The 17,514-nt window shown below is 47.4% G+C and overlaps 1 protein-coding gene and 1 long non-coding RNA gene across 3 annotated transcripts in view; one reads left to right on the top strand and one right to left on the bottom strand.

Annotated features, from left to right (window-relative positions):
- Nucleotides 1-17,514, top strand: part of SYN3 (synapsin III) — a 460,518-nt gene that overhangs the window by 126,776 nt on the left and 316,228 nt on the right. The gene's annotated exons all lie outside the window — the stretch shown is intronic.
- On the bottom strand, nt 15,357-17,486 carry LOC138921219 (uncharacterized). The gene is made up of 2 exons (XR_011433628.1): nt 16,922-17,486; nt 15,357-16,370 (listed from the first exon to the last, which is right to left on the bottom strand). It is a non-coding gene; the product is annotated as an uncharacterized lncRNA (long non-coding RNA).

Raw genomic sequence — 17,514 nt, 5'->3', positions numbered from 1 at the left:
AAAGTGAAAATTAATACAAGGTTTCTGGAGGACAATATAAATTTAAATGTTCATAGCCTTTGACCCAATATGTTCCCTACTAAAGACTTCTGGTATGGAAAAAGTCAGGAAAAGCCCAAAAGATATATTACAGGGGTATTTTGCCCAGGACTCTTTGTAACAATTTTTTAAAATCTAAGTACCCATCAAGTATAGAATACAGGTAGTCAATAAAAAGGTGTAGCTGTTTACATGTTGGCATGAAAAGATGGCTGTGAAATAGTAAATGAAAAAAGATTAGAAAATGGCTTGTATGTATAATTCCATTTTATTCGGAAACATCTGCATTTATAGTTACGTCTACATATTGAAAATATGGGAAGAAATAGATTGGAATATGAACATTGTCTCTGAATCTTGGGACTACAGCATTGTTTGACCCTGTCCTTTCTATGTTGCTGTGCTCTCTGCTATTTTTTTTCTTTAAATAAGCATGTGTCACATTTATTAACAGAAAAATCCCTATAAAAGTTGTTTTTCCTTTTGGGGAAAATTTGGGGTCCTGAGAAGCTCGTTGGGCACAGTCACTGCCCTTACCCATCTCCAGAGGTTTTAGAAAACCAACCTTATGAGGCCCCTTGAAGCAAAGTATTTAGAACCCAGGAATGGAGCTTGGGGCAAAGGTGAGTAACTCGAGTTGGGCCAGGAGGAGCAGAGAGGAGGGAGATGTGCTAATTTTAGCATCCCTGATAGAGAGTTGTCCCAAGATTCCTATAATGTCCCCTCCCACATGCTTAGTTCCGTCCCCCAGCCCCCGCCCCAGCAACCGCAGGGCCAACACAGGCACTAACAGACTTGAGATGGCAAGAAAATGCTGGCAATCTCTGCTGCTTTAAATAGAGGTGTTGGGCTCCCTTTTGGATGGCAGGTCTGGCAGAGCTGGGGCCTCAGCACTCACCATAGTTTAAGGCGATGAGGGCACTTGGATACCAGTTTTCCCTTCAACTTCAGCATCTCTAAGGCAAAATTCCTGATCACCCCTACATCGGCCGATACCTCCTGCCCATGGAGTCCTCCAGCTCAAATCTTGGGGGCTCTTGCACGCCTGCTCCATCCCTTCTATTATTTGACCTCTCCTCTTTCTCCGTCTCCCCTTCTTCAGGCCAAGGATTTAGAATACATTCTTAAAAGTATATTTTGGGGGCCTTTATAGAATCATAGAACTTTATTTCTTAAGTGACCTTAAAAATAATATAAATACTAATGGCTTTCTTTTATTTAGTGCCTATAAAATGCCAATCACATTACCTACATATTGCTTTCTTAGAGCAACCCTATGGGATGGCAACACCTTAAGATTTAAACAGGCACTTGACAAAAGAAGGTGTACAAAAAGTGGCCAATAAGTGCATGAAATGATGCCAGACATCATTAATCATCAGGAAAATGCAGATAAAAACTATAATGAGGTATCAAATTAAAAAGACTGATGATGCAGACCATTGGCGAGCATGTGGAGCAACTGGAACCCCCAAACACTGCTCGTGGGAGGGTGAAATGGTACCACTCTTTGAAAAACAGTTTGAAAATTTCTTATAAAGTTAAGTATATACGTATCATAGAATCCAACCATTCTCCTACCAGGTTTTTCCCCAAGAGAAGGGAAGCATGTCCACTAAATGACTTGTACAAGAATTTTCACAGCAACTTCATTCGTAATAGCCCCAAACTGGAGACAATCCAAATATCCATCAACTGGTGAATGGATAAACAAGATGTGGTACGTCCACACGATGGAATGCTTCTCAGTGATCAAAAGGAATAAACTACTGGGAGACGTGTATTAGTTTTCTATGCTGCATAACAAGTCACCACAAACTTACTGACTTAAGATAACACATATCCATTAGCTCACGGTCTCTGTGGTTCAGGAGTCTGGGCACCGCTGAGCCAGGTCTTCTGCAAGGCTTTCCTCCAGGGCTTGGTTCTTATCTGGAAGCCAGACTGGCAATGGAACCAGTTGCAAGCTCATGCGAGTTGCTGGCAGAATTCATTTCCTTGTGGTTGTGAGACTGAGGGCTCTGGCTTCTTGCTGGTTGTCAGCCCGGAGGCCACCCTCAGCTCCTAGAAGCTGCCAGCAGTTTCTTGTCACAGGCCCCTTTCCATAGGTCCTCTCACAACCTGGCAGCTTGCCTCTTCAAAGCAAGCAAGGGAGCCAGAGACTTATATGATGTAACGTGATCATGAGGGTGACAGTCCATCACCTTTGCCACATTCTAGAAGCAGGTCACAGGTCCTGCCCACGCTCAGGGAGGGGATTATATAAGGGCATGAATACCAGGAGTCAGGGGTCATGCGGGCTGCTTTCCAGTCCATCCTCTAACACACGTAACCCAGACGAGTCTCAAAGAGATTATGTTGAGCAAGAGAAGCTAGACACAAAAAATTACACACCTTATGATTCCATTTATATGAAATTCTAGTACAGACAAAACTAACCTCTACAGTCAGTGAAAGATCAGCAGTTGCCTAGGGCCAAGGGCAGGGGAGGGGCTCGGCCGTAGAAAGGTGCAAGGCTTTCCAGGTGATGAACGCAAATATCTTGGCTGGTGTGATGGTTATGTGCACGGATACATTTGTCAGAGCTCATCAAACTGTACATTGTAAGTGGGTATATTTTATTTTATGCAAATTATACCTCTATAAAGGATATTTTTTAAACGGCCCTTTGAATTGCAAATTTTTATCACCATTTTCCCTACGAGGAAAACTGAGGTCCAAATCAGCTCTTGGAACTGGGATTCTAAGTCAGGCATAACGGCAAAGCCCGTTCTCTTTTCCTCTATGCACAACACCTCATTTTTCTCCAATCTGCCATCTTCACAAAGGAGAAAAACAGAGGCCTGGAGAGCTGGGGAAAGGTTCCCCGGGCCTCGCGGAAGTGGCAGGGTCTCAAGCTTGTGTTTTCTGATTCCAAGTCAAGAGTCCTTTGTGTCACTAGGTCCGCCAGACCTCATTAAAGCCTTGTAGCAGATTTAAAGTTATGGTTGCCTTTTAAAATTGATCCATATGTGTCTTCGTAGATATACTTCACAGTATTGTTCTCTTAAAACACATAATCCTGTGAGCCAGTTCTTTAAAAGAGCAATATATGGTCGCCCATGAAAATGAAGGTTTCAGAAGGTGTGCTGTGTACTTTGTGTTCTCTGCCTTCTTTCTTGCCTACCAAATCCTGAGTTTATTCAGAGGTTTGATGACCATAGACTTCTAAGAAACGCAGGCCCCTCCCTGGTACCAGGGGATGAATCTTGGTTCATTTCAGCCAGTTGTGGTCATTCTGTTCCCACTGAGAGATGTGTTTAGAAAAGGGCTTGAGACACAGTTCTGACCAGTGAGGCGTCTGCCAGGATTCTGCAAAGTCCACCACAGTTCTTAAAAGCAACACAAGAAAAGGGCTCTTTTCTCACAGGCATGAGGGTGTGACCCCAGGAGCCCGGGCGACTCACTGATGATGTGAAGAGACAGTGGAGGACAAAATCCGTCCCTGAGAATAAGAGTCAGGAGGGCACAAAGCATTTAGGTCCTTGAAGATGACACTGAGCCTCTGATTTACTCACCCCTGTGATGGCCCCATCTCAGTGATGTGAGTGATACCTTTTCTTTATTGATTTAGTCATCACTCTTATTTGCTTCCAAAATCATCCTATATGCTGAAGATATAAGCAAATACTATCAGAGGTCTTTTTTGCACTCAACCTCATGGTGTGTAAAGTTCTAAACACTTGTCTGCACTGCAGTACCTTCAAAATTGGTGGAAGGCAGTTGCTGGTGTACAACTGTGTGAATGCTAACATTAGTTTTATTCTCTGAAGTGTTTGTTCATAGCTAAAGATTAGAAACAACCTAACCATCCATCTGTAGGGGATTGGTTACATCAATTAGGGTATAGCCATATAATGAGATACGATTAAAAATAAAAGAGCGTCTCCATTTGTGCCGATATGAAATGATTTCCAAGATATGCTTGCTGAGTAGAAAAACAAGAATCAGAACAGTCTACAGAAGACTTTGAAGTCCATGGTCATGGAAAAGCCTCTGAAGTTCATTGCCAGGACTATTGTGGTACAGGAAAGGAACTTGGAAGGTGGACGCAAGACCCTAAACAGAAATTTCACCATGGATGGGCCCACTGGGGACATTAAGGGATGGAGGGACTGTGCGAAGCCAGGTTGCCCGTAACAGCAGGAAAGCTGTGAAACCTGCTGGGGAACCTACAACATGGACATTGCTCTCAAGATCAACTACCTTGAGGCAAAAGCATCAAGGATTGGGTGGGTTTGAAGAAAACTGCTGTATGTGATCTCACGTACGTGAGTTACCTATTTTTAAGATATTAAAGACATTTTTAAAAAAATTGTATGCATAGAAACTCTGGCAAGTCTCACAATAAATGCTGCCTACTTGGCAGCATCAAGATTTAGCTCACATCACTGACTTTAATCCAAGGCTCACTGTGTGCCTGACGCTGGCCTCACCTCCTTATCTAGATTGATGTATTCCATCCGTGCAGCAACTCTATCGGGTACGTGTTATTGTTACCAACCTAGTGTTTGCAGATGGGTAAACTGAGACACAGAAATGCTAGCTGGTGTTCCAAGATCACACAGCTGCTAAGTGCTAGAACCAGGGCTTGAGCACAAAGTGCATGCCCTAAACACTCCACTAATCAACATCTGGGGTTACTGGAAGGATGAAATGAGCTCATGTGTTTTAGCTGGCATTTGCCTTAACCAGCGGTTCTCAAAGAGTAGTCCGTGCACCAGCAGTGTTAGAAATTTGTTAGTCTAGTTAAATATTTAGAAACGTGGCCCAGGTTCAGCCAGACCTGGTTTACGTGATCACTGCATGCTAACGTGCTTCTTGGCTGGCGTGGGTACGGGAAGTCCTACTCAGCGGGGGAAAGAATAAATCCACGCTCCGCTAACCTTGGGGAAACATACCCATGTATTGTGCACATAGGTGCCACTTTGTTCTTGTCCAGCAGCCACCACTAAGGACTCAGCAGGAAGTTAGGCTGTGATCAATCATTGATGTCCTACCCAGACTTAGGAGGTAGCAAGACCCTACCATTCCCAGGCTGGCTGTTTGATCTCTGCACACTGAAACCAGCTAAATCATTTCTCTCCTCCACTTAGCTGTTCCATGGGACAGAGGTCTCAAACTCCTTCCTTCCTTCCTCAATGCCAGTCACCTAATAGATGCTCAGTAACAGTGCATTGAAGGAAGAGGCCCTCACAGTTCACCTACTGGCTGCCTTTTCAGGAGTTTCTCAGCCTTGGCTGTCTGTTACAATCACTGGGAGAGCTTCTAAAAACCCCCAGCCTCAGGCCAATCCCATCAGAACATTGGGGGGTAGAGGAAAAGGGAGAAGGACTAGGTATGAATGGTTTCGAGAGGTCCCCAGGTGATTCCAAGGTGCGGCTAAGATCGAGAGCCCCTAAGCTAGAATGAAGCAGCCAAGTGCACAGGGTTGATCTGGCAACTGCCAAACCAGCACAGAGTCACAGTTCAAGACACACTGAGTAAAACCTGGCCGGCTTCCTCGAAGGCTGCCCTCCACTTCTGTGATGGGCATGTGAGCTGAGCTGCAGGCAGCCAAGACCCTGTCTTAAGAAGTTCCTGTGCACAGTGGAAGGTGCAGCTGGAAGCGTTTATGCTGGAAACCCTGGCTGGGTGATACTCCTCAAAATTATTGCCATATGTCTCCAGCAGAGAGGACAAGGCCGGCAGGAGTCCCTCCGCCCTCCACAGCCTCTCTTCCATCAGCTGCTCAGTCCTCACCCGTGGGGGCCCCGGAGTGGCTCCATTTAGTTGAATAATTTTATGGAGCGTCCATGTTCCTTGCAAAAGGCCAGGTCTTGGAAATAGAGATATAAATCCAACGTCCCCCTTCGCTGGTGGGGTTCATAGCCCAGAGGGAGACAAAGAAAGTAAATCCACAGCTAGGATGTGGTGTGACAAGGGCCATGATGGAGAGTAGTACAGAGAGTGAGAGCTTAAAGGAAGAGGGGGCGGGGTGGGGGGACTCAGCAGCCTCCAGAAGGCTTCTGAGGAGAAGGGGTAACAACACGGAGCCTTTTTTCTTTTTCTTTTGAAATATTCACATATATTTTTTAAAGCTTGGAATAATTTTAAACATATATAGTTGAACACAACAATTTAACAAATATTAACTCGTTGCAGTATTTACTTCAGATCCTTTAAAAAAAAACAATTCTAAACCATTTCAAGCATACAAAAAGTACAGAGAATAATAGAACAAACACCCAAATCCTGAGGTAATTAAGAGTGCCTGCTCTGGAGCCAGGCTACCTGGCTCTGCGGTGTGACATTGGAAAGCTTACTTAACCTCTCTGGGCCTCTGTCTTATTTTAAAAAAAACAAACACCTTCCTCAAGAGGTAATTGTCAGGATTAATTGAGGTAAAGCTCTTAAAAAGACAAAAGTGCCTTAGACACACTATGCACTTAATGAACTTTAACTGTTGTTACCCGTGTGGTCATGACCCTGCTTGTCATTCTTAACATTCTGCCACATTTGTTTTAGATTTTTTTATAAAGAGAAGTATAATATCATAGATAGTTTTTTTATTGAGGTCACATAGTTTTATAACATTATATAAATTTCAGGTGTACATCGTTATATTTCAGTTTCTATGTAGACTACGTCATGTTCACCACCCGAAATCTAATTGCCATCCATCATCATCCACATGTGCTCCTTTACTCCTCTTGCCCTCCCCCGTCTCCCTTCCCCTCTGGTCACCACCAGTCTAATCTCTGTCTCTGTGTGTTTGTGTGTTGATATCTTCCACTTATGAGTGAAATTATACGGTATTTGACTTTCTCCATCTGACTTATTTCCCTTACCGTAACGCCCTCAAGGTCTGTCCGTGTTGTCGCAAATGTCAAGATTTCATCGTTTTTATAGCTGAGTAGTATTCCACTGTGCATACCACATCTTCTTTATCCATTCATCCATTGATGGGCACTTAGGTTGTTTCCAAGTCTTAACCATTGTGAATAATGCTGCAGTGGACATAGGGGTGCAAATATCTTTTCAAATTAATGTTTTCATGTTCTTTGGATAAATACCCAGAAATGGAATAGCTGGATCATATGGTATTTCTATTCATAATTTTTTGAGAAATCTCCATACTGTTTTCCATAGTGGCTGCACCAGTTTGCATTCCCGTCAGCAGTGTATGAAGGTTCCCTTTTCTCCGTGTCCTTGCCAACACTTACTTCTTGTCTTGTTAAATATAGCAGTTCAGATGAGCGTGAGGTGATATCTCGTAGTTTTGATTTGCATTTCCCTCATGGTTAGTGTTGTTGAACATCTTTTCAGTGCCTGTTGGCCATCTGTATCTCTTCTTTGGAAAAATGTCTGTTCAGATCCTCTGCCCATTTTTCAATTGGGTTGTTTGTTTCTTTGTTGTTGAGTTGCATGAGTTCTTTATATATTTTGGATGTTAACCCCTTATCAGATGTATTGTTTGCAAATATCTTCTCCCAATGGTTAGGTTATCTTTTCATTTTGTTGATAGTTTCCTTTGCTATGCAGAAGCGTTTTAGTTTGATGTGATCCCAGTTGTTTATTTTTTCTTTTGTTTCCCTTGCCTGAGTAAACATGGTATTCAAAAAGATGTTGCTAAGACTGATGTCAAAGAGTGTACTGCCTATGTTTTCTTCTAGGAGTTTCATGGTTTCAGGTCTTACATTCACGTCAACTCATTTAGAGTTAATTTTTGTGCATGGTGTAAGATAATGGTCTACTTTCATTCTTTTGCACATGGCTGTCCAGTGTTCCCAACACCATTTATTGAAGAGGCTTTCCTTTCTCCACTGTATGTTCTTGGCTCCTTTGTCATAATCAGCTGTCCACAGATGTGTGGGTTTATTTCTGGGCTCTCGATTCTGTACTGTTGATCTGTGTGTCTTCTTTTGTGCCAAAACTGTGCTGTTTTGAGGCTTTTAAAGACCCCTCTATGCCTCTCTCTCCCTCTTCCTGCTACGGAAGAGGCAGGACTCAGGGTGGGAAAGTCCACTGCAGGGCACGGGCCAGGGGAGGCGCTGGCTTCTAAGGAAACCCTCCAGTGTGCTCAGAAAGGAAGGCGACTGATGCGCAGGGGAGGAGGCTGGAGAGGTGGCCGGAGCCCGTCAGGAAAGACAGTCAGGAGTTCGGGCACTGTCCGTGAACCCACCTGGGAGCTCATTTCCCTTCACAGACCATCACATCCAACTCTCTCTTCTCTCCCAGGAAACCGTCAGGGTCCTTTTTTAATGGCTCCCTTCAAAAAATCAACAAAAAGCAAAAGATAAAATAAAGAAACCTCACCCACACTTGCACCCCAATCTGGAAAATTCCACCGTGTGCGGGCCAGCTTTAACAAATGAGGGGAGACCCCGAGGACTTAGCCCCCCTGAAGTCATTGCCACCTGAGTGTCCTGGGGGCAGGAAATGAGTGATTTAGGGCCGCAGCCAGGCTAGGAGCATTTTGCTTTGCTTGGCCCCAAGTTTCTTGAGCTGAGCAATTAGCTTGGGGAGCTATGCACCCCACCAGGTGGATATTTCTTGCTGAGTGAGCTGATAAGAGAGTCCCTGACTCGTTCAACAGTTAACCTGACAGAAGCGCCTATGTGGCTTGCCAGGCATGGATATTTGCGGGGAGAGCAGTGGGTCTAAGTATATACGAGTGCCCAGCCTCAGTTAGAAATGTGCTCTCCCGTCACCCCCGAGCAGTACCATCATTTTTTATCTCGAAATGGGCTTCCCCCCATCTTCCCCTCCCCTCCGCTTCTCCAGCATCCGTTCCAGCCGCTGCTGAGGAACAGCTGCTCTGAGGCCCATCTCTCATCAGCTGCCTTATCTCCCTGATGAATAATGTTCCCCTTCCCGGAGCAGCGGCAGCCTGGCAGGAGGCCCGCCCGGCGTGGAACAGGCCGCTGACAGCGCTTGGAGTCCAGGCAGCTGTCAGAGAGCAGAGACTGGGGCGGCCCCCACCTTACCCCTGCGTGGGGAGATGGCTAAGCCCCCTGCCTCACAGAGATGTGCCACTAGAGTCCCACAGCCCTGGCTAGCAGCAGCTCACACACTCAGCCGTGCTGAGCCCATCTCAGTGCTCAGTCACCATTCTGGGTGCTGGGGAAACAGAGGCACATGGGTCCTGCCCCTCAGGAGTGAGGAGTGTTTATGGGGGATGTGATTTGTACGTAATAGGACAGACCTCTATACTTGGTAGTTCTGTGTCCTTGAGGGTGTGTGTAATCACTCCAGGTCTGGGTTTTCCTCATCTGCAGAGTGGGCTAACATGTTGTACAGATGCTGTGGTTCTCTGACCACCTGTGCCATGCCAGCCAGGGCTTCCATCCCCCAGTGCTGTGAGTGCCGTGGTAACGGCTGTACCTCCAGCCTTCTCCACAGCCTTTGCTGACGGTAACTGCATCCCTGAGACATCCCAAAGGCTAACTTCCTCCATGACCATGCCCCCTCCCATCAGGGGAGTCGGTAACTGACTGATATTGGGGACACTCAGTCCTCTTTCCTCAAGGTGGGACAACTTGGTGGGACTACTGATGCTCCGGGGCCCCCTGTGCATGAGGCCAAGACTAGACTTGACCCACCACTACACTCCTCCTGGGCCCCTTCCTCTTCCTGTCCTGCTTCCCTCACGCCTTACAGCTTTTCCTCAACACACGCCCTCCCTCCGTGAATCACAGGCTTTCGGAAGCCTGTTTTGGGCTCCGCTTCTAGGGGACCCAGCCCAAGAGAAGTGCCTGCTTCACGGGGACTCTGTGTGAGGACTCGATGAGATAAGGCTTGAAAAGCCCCTTGTAGGTGCCTGGCACTTGGCAAGTCCCCAGGAGTCAGTAATCACGATTCTTATAAACTACTGCTACGTGACAGAATGTCACAAGGGAACACGGACAGATACACGGAGATACAACGGGTGTGGAAAGCCTTGGGTCCCAGTCTGGAATTGGAGGCAGTCATCCCAGGATGGGCCCTCAGAGGTCACCTAGCCCAACTCTCTTTGTACCCATGAGAAGACTGAGGCCCAGAGAGAAGCGGCACTGGCAGGTGCCCATGGGGCAGAACTGGACTAAACTGTGTCTTGCTTTTTCCCTCCACTCCACGTGCTATTTTGGCATCTTCTGATCCTCTTTCTCTGCTAGTTGTTTCCTTTAGATGGGCCAGGGCCCTGAGAAGTGAAACCAGCGCACACTTCATTTCCACATGGGCACCTCCTATAGGCTGGGCACCTGCTGGCCACACAGGGAAGGATCCACAAAGGTGTATAGCAACCCCTGGTTGTTGCAGAGAGCATCACTGTTTTCAGAGTGTGTGTGTGTGTGTTGGCTAACTTTATCCCAGGAAGTAAATAGTACCAGCCCATTCTACATGGGAGGATTTATTAAGAGCGAGCTTTGAAAGCCCAGGAAAAGCAGGAAGATGGGCAAGAGCATTCCTGGACTCACTTTGTTTCCATATCAAACACATAGGAGTATTCTTAATTTCCACAGTGCTCCCTCTGAAGGATCCCCCTGAATACTGTCCCTTTCATTTTCCCCAAGTACGTACAGAGTTACGAACGAGAGACAGATCGCGGCTTCTAGGGAACAGCTATCGTCCCATGGCATGGGAAGGTAGGGTGCGTGATGGGGGATGGCCACAGCGGAACTTGAGGAGTAGACCAAAACCATACCAGACACAAGACTCCTGTACCATGCTGAATCTTTTGGGCTTCAATCTGCAAACGGTGGGCAGCCTCCAAAATCCTTTGTCCAGGAGAGTGACATGCTCAGATGTGTGTCCTACAAAGGTCTCTCTGGGCCGTGTGGAGAGGAGACTTGAGACGCAAGGCAAGACCCCTGCCCCCAGCTGGAGACAACCTCCGACAGGTGAAGAGTTCAGTAAGAGGCCATGACTTGTGAGCTGTCAGGAAATGTGGTGTGGGTAATTTCCACGTGAGAGAGACATGCTGAGGGTGACAGGAATGGAGGATAGAGAGAAATCGCTGAGGAAGTGGGATTCAAGTTGGGGGGCTTTTCAAGGGGCAATTTCCTAAGCATGGGGATTGGTGTGGCAGAGTGCAATATGAATGGATGGTAGATGAGTGTGGAAGACGGCACGGCCAGTGGACCTGGGCAAAAGGGTTTCTTAGGAGCGCAGATGAGATGGAGCTAAGAGGAGGCCCAGACGGCCTTCTGGGGAGCACTGACTGAGCATCAGGAAAAGAAGTATGAACTCCTACCTGTAGGCAGTGGAGGCTGCGGGAGGGTTTTGAACAGCATGGTGGCCTGAGGAAAGCAGGATTTTAAGATTAGTCCAGGAGCAGAATGCAGAATAGGTTGTTAGAGGGAGAGTTACCTCCCCAAGATGGAGACCACGCAGTGACTGCTTTCAGGCCACATGCCCTGTCCAGACAAGTTTGGTTTGCCCATACAATGTGGACCAGTATTTTTTAAAAGGAGAGATTTGAAACAAAAGGTTTCACGTAAAAGACAGGTTTCTGGCTTCATTTGAAAAAATCAGAGGATTTGGTAAACCTGGACCGAGTCTTTCCACGTGGCCACCATATGCTGGAGTTGGGTCGCAACCGCCCCGTTAAGCTGCAGCTTTGAGTTTCGTTGGAATTTTTCCCATACTGGTCCTGCTTCATTTGTTTTTGGTGCCAGCCTTCATGGTGATTTAAAAAAATTCTTTCGAATGAGTCATCAACTTTTAGGTAATTGCGAATTTCATATGAATACCTAGATTTTGGCTTCTTTAAAAAAGTCATTAGGGCTATGGGACCTCATTCCTGTGTGGCCATAATGGCTGGCGCTCAGGCCATTTTTCGCTTCACCAGCCCCCACTTCTCCTCCTTGCTCTCCACAGAGGCCTGTGTTAGCTGCCATTTATCAGAGGTTGTGGTCTCCGACAGAAAATGAAATGTTTCTTGTACTCAAGTTATCAAAAGTGGGAAAATGAAAGATAGAGTAGGGATGTGCAAGCTTCCGAAAGAGGTTGGAGGGAGCACTGTGGAAATTAAGAATATTCCTATGTGTTTAATATGGAAACAAAGAGAGTGTGTGTTAGAAGGGCCAGCCCTGGTGTCTAGCTGTTAAGATTCGGCGCTCTCAGTGCAGCGACCCGGGTGCATTTCCCAGTCAGGGAACCACACCACCAATCTGTCAGTTGTCATGCTGTGGCAGCTGCACGTTGCTGTGATGCTGAAAGCTATGCCACTGGTATTTCAGGTACCAGCAGGGTCACCCATGGTGGATGGGTTTCAGCGGAGCTGCCAGACTAACACAGACTAGGAAGAAGGACTTGGCCACCCAGTTCCGAAAAACTTGGCTGTGTAATAGCAGCAGAGCATCATCTGATACAGAACCGGAAGGTGAGAGGATGGGTCAACAAGACAGGTAGAAGTAACTAGGACTCGGAATTGCCTGAACGGCAGTAACAAATGTGTTGGAGGAATAGCGCTGAGGGGCCCGCTTCACTAAGCCCTGGTGTTACTTTCTCAGGCTCTGTAGAATTTAGGCTGGGCATCCCTGGGGCAGAGGCAGGGAACTCACTCACAACCCAGCAGTCTGGATTCGGAGTCAGACCCTGTGCTACAGAGAAGAATAAGATGAGGGACTTGTGACCCTGGGCATTAGGAGCTGAGGGTCTGTCGAGGTGTCCTGGGCATGAGGCAATGGAAGGGAAAACCAGAGTGAGAGGAGCGAGCGAGAAGTGTAGGGAAAAATCCTAGGCTCCTTACATAGGGGGTGTCGAGAGAAGAATCGCAGATGACTTCAGGGTGACAGATCCTGGGTTCCTGGGAGCATCTTGGATAATACAAGCCAGGAGAGCCACACTCGGGGAGACTGATGACGTGGGGTCCAGGCACAGTGAGCTGAGTTGATGATGAGGCAGCCGGGTGGGTGGGTGGTGCTGGTTGCACGGTGCTTGTTATGCACGTTGGGTTTGAAGCACGTCTCCTGTGGACCTTGTTCTTGCTGTGCTTAATCTCTTGGTGCCTTCGTTTCTTGAAAACGCTCTCCTCCTTATAGGGTCATTGCGAAGGTTAAAGATAGCATAATTAAAAGCCTAAAAATGATCCCTGGCACAGAGGAAGTGCTCTATAAATCAGAGTCATTTTCGCTATCGCCTGTGAGGACAAGGTGGGCAAACCCACTGAATGGAGATGATTCCACGAGGTAGAGAATCAACACCAAGCCTTGCAGAAGAGTCACAGGAGGAGAGAAGATGGTGTAGTGAGGAGCCAGAGGGAAGCAGGTGGAAAACAAGGGGAGAGGGCATCTTCAAGGCAGGGAGGAAAAGGTGTGGAGGGAGAGGATGGAGATCATGCCACGGAGCCCACTGAGGACAGAAGTGTCGTCCACCTGAGGGAACTTGCCCCCCAGAGGACTCTTGGCAATGTCTCAAGACATTTTTAGTTGTCACAACTGGGCACGGGGGTGCTATTGCCTCTAGTGGGTAGAGGCCAGGGATGTTCCTAACACCCTCCAAGGCACAGGACAGCCCCCCCATAACAAAGAATGACCCACCTCCAAACGTCAGAAGTCCAGAGGTTTGGAAACCCTTCTCTGGAGCCAGCAGGCTTCTGGGTTTGACTCATGGTTTCACCATGAACAGATGTGTGATCTTGGCAAGTTCTGTAACCACTCTGTGCCTCAGTTTCCTTATCTGGAAAATGGGGATGATAATAATACTTGCTTCATAGGACTGTTCAGGCTTAAATGAGTGGAGATACACAGAGGGCTTAGAAGAGAGGCTCGTAGGACATTAGCTGTTATTAGCAGTCAGGGAAAGGGGGCATAGCAGAGCCCGTTTCATCTCAGAGTCTGGCATTTAGGAGTGACCTCAATGCGATGTCGCTGGGGTGGAAAGCGCGCTGGCAGCCAGATGCAGAGAGTTATGGAGATGGGGACCTGGGAATGGGGGCTGGCAGGCATAGACTGGCTTGTCCAACAGGTGTAGCAATGGAAGGAAGAGAACAGGCTGCTTATGGCTGCCGGACCAAGTGGAGGGGACTTGCTTCACGTCCACTTATTTAGTGACGCCAACTGGAAGTTTTGGTTAACTCCCAAACCACATTGTAACAAAAATGGAAATTTTTCAGAATAAAAGAAATCACCTGCTGCCTCACCACCTTAACATATGAGCAATGTTCCATCTCCCCTTCCAAGCCCATCATGTTTATAGCGCTTTTCTCATAACACAGATTCTCTTCTTTATTGTTTTATCCATGTGAAATTGTCCCAAAAGCATTTTCCATGATGTGACATCATTGTTACATCTATCATTTTTTCCAAAATGAAGATAACCTCATTGTTTTTTCCTGCTTATAAAACTTCTCTGTGCTTTTCTTTTTTTTTCAATTCAGAGAGTACCACAAAGTCTGAAGAAGAATGTAACAATGCCTTTCCCCATTTCACCTTTCAGGGTAATCCGGTCAGCATTTTGATGAACAACCTTCCAAACTAGTCTCCATGCGTTTCTCGATGTGTCGATTTGTTAATTCTCTTATGTAGACATGAGCATCGCTTAACTGTTGATTCGTTTTCAACCTTGAAGAGAGGGTATTCCTATTGTTGGCGCTGAGATCATGGTTTGGGGAACTGGAGAGGGGGCTGTGGATGGATACACACAAGCACAAAGGAAGCGAGAAAGCTCTGAAAGCTGCCAGCAAGAGGAAATATTGGGGATGTGCCTTGTGTCCGTTTCCCAAGGCTGCGGTAACTGAGTACCATGGGCTGGGTGACGTCAACAACAGAAATTTATTCTCCCACAATTCTGCAGGCCGGAAGTCTGAGATCAAGGTGTCAGCAGGGCCCGGCTCCCTCTCAAGGATCGAAGTGGGGGTCCTTGCCTTCCTCCTCCTGGCTTCTCGTGGTTGCCAGCAATCATTTGCGTTCCTTGGTGTGTAGGCGTATCCCTCCAGTCTTTGAGTCCTTCCTCACATGGCATTCTCCTCTTCCTCTCTGTGTGTCTGTGTCCACATTTCCCTCTTCCTATAAAGACACCCATCATTGGAGTAGGGCTCACTCTACTCCAGTATGATCTCATCTTAACTTGATTAAATGTGCAAAGACCTATTTCCAAATAAGGTTAGGTAACAGGGCTTAGGATGTCAACGTATCTTTCTCGGGGACACAATTCAGCCCATAACATGTGGGATCCCCAGGGTGGTGGAGGAGGAGGATGGAGCAAGCATGGGGCCATGAGGACTCCTTTTCTGGAATGAAAGGGAAGGAAGAGACCAGGATAAAGAGACGGAGATTCTGAGGCAGAGAAGAGAGATGAGGAAGTCAACTTCCTCCGGTAACTCATGTCTGTGTTTTATTAACCTCCTAGTAGTTTACAAAGAGGGCCCTGGGATTCATCAGAGAGCCCTGCTGTCCGTAAACCCCGCTGGGCCCCTTCCCCACCGTCACACGCCGTGCAGCTGGCAGCTGCCGTGCGGGCCCCACAGGCCTCCATGCAGCATCCTGTTGTCCGCTCTTTGCCAGATTCTTGGTTGGCTGCCACCTAATTTCTTTTCGGCATGGACTAATTTCTTGCAGTCCTCGGACTGGCGGGAAGCATCACTAATTCCCAAAGTCCTTCCATATGGCCCGTTTGAAGTGCTCCGTCTGCAAAGCGTGCACATCTCCTCTGCTCCCTTCTTTGCAGAGGGACAGTGGTCCATAAGCCTTCAGGAGTGTGGAGACCAATTCAATGTTTTGATCTCCCCTCTCCTTTTCCTTGTGACACCTGTTTTTGCTGGTTTGCTCAGCTCTCTTGGTTTCCTTCCCCCAGATTCGGTACCTGAGGTTGAATTTTCAGATGTGGAGGGACATGGAGAAGGGGTGTGGGGAGTGTGGAGACAGTGAAGAGGAAAACCTGAAGTCTCTCTACTGGTGGGCGCAGACGCCGGAAAGTCCAGAGCCTTCCCAGGCATGGCTGGGGTCAGGGCTGGGGTGATGGGTCAGCCATGTGAACAAAATCAGCATCCGCATCCCCCTTTGTCAACCCAGCTCTTGGGGAACAGGGAACCATTACAAAGAGCAGTCAAGCGGCCGAGAATAATGAGGCTCCTGCTTATTAACTTAGGTCCCAGGCAAAGCCCAGCCAAGAGCTGTTCTTGCCGCCACAGGCTTCGGCATATTTGAGGGAATTATTACACTTCTCCCATGGTTAAAAGTCACTTAGCCTTTGGCCCCCCGTGTCTTGATGCTGCCTGAAGCACCCAGTAATGTCCCTGCAACACATCACCTGTCCCATCTCTACTATTTAATTATACGTTGTCCTTGATTTCCTCTCCAGCGCCGCCAGCCTCTTCTGAGAAATACCTGCAATGAGAAACCCAAATAATACTGCTCCTGTTAAGTGTAAAGCTGAAATAACAAGAAAATCCAGATACAGCATGCAGCCAGGATGTGCCAGCTTGTGTAGCATTGAAGGAGGCCGTCCTGCCCACGCATAAGAGGCACAGGGCTTGGGCCCAGCGGGGCTGCGGAGACCAAAGGGCGGGAAGGGGTTCATGAGAGTTGTTGGGATTTTGTGCCCAACCTCATCTCTTGCCACCACCTCATCAGACCTTACACTTCAGCCATCTAATCAGGTGCACACTTTGCCACGTCCTCCTGATATCAGTCAGAGCAATAGTGATGGCAAGCAACAGACCCAGTTCAAACTACTGCGGGCAAAACAGGATACTTCCTATCTCACATAACTCAGAAGATAGAGAGGGCTCTGGTGTCAGGCTCAGCAGGATTCAGGGACTCAACTGATGTAGACAGGGCTTTTGCCTCCCTCCCTGTCTCTGTTCTCAGTGGCACTTCTCCTACCGATGGGATCCCTCCACATATGGAGAAAATGGTGTCCGTCAACCCCAGTTTACCTCACGTGGCTCAGCCGGCCACTCCCCTCTCCCAGCACTCAGAGAGATTCTGATGGGTCCATTTTACATCAGAGATGCAATCCTTAGACCAGTTACTGCCCAGGGAAATGTGGTTCTTTGATTGGAGAAGATTTTATCACGGGCTCTGTTTTCAAAAAAAAGAAAAGGAGGATACTGAGCAGATAAAACAAAAACCAGCACTGTCCACTATGCTCCCTGCTACGAGGGTCCATCCATTCGTCTGCAGGTCTTGATCCCTTACCTGAGATACCCGCAAAACCATGCCCACATGACAAACCGCTCCTTTTCTCTCAAGCCCCGTGCCTTCCAGCACACACTCATTCACACCCACCCCCAGACAGAGTTGAATACACTCTTCAGTCCACTCTCATACCTTGTACATGCCTCTATTATTTCACTCACTTATTCATTTGTTCATTTAGCAATTCCTTGTCCTTTAGAATCGTACCCAAGTCCTCTCAAATTGTGAGTTTCCTGAAAACAGGGGTCATCTCAGGATCTCCAGCCTCCAGACAGGGGACTCAGCCCACTGTCAGGGCCTGATAACTGCTGGCAGCCACGTCCTTGGATGC

Source organism: Equus caballus, chromosome 28, assembly GCF_041296265.1.
Source record: "Equus caballus isolate H_3958 breed thoroughbred chromosome 28, TB-T2T, whole genome shotgun sequence".
NCBI classification, from domain to species: domain Eukaryota; kingdom Metazoa; phylum Chordata; class Mammalia; order Perissodactyla; family Equidae; genus Equus; species Equus caballus.
This window is presented reverse-complemented; position numbering and strand designations above follow the sequence as displayed.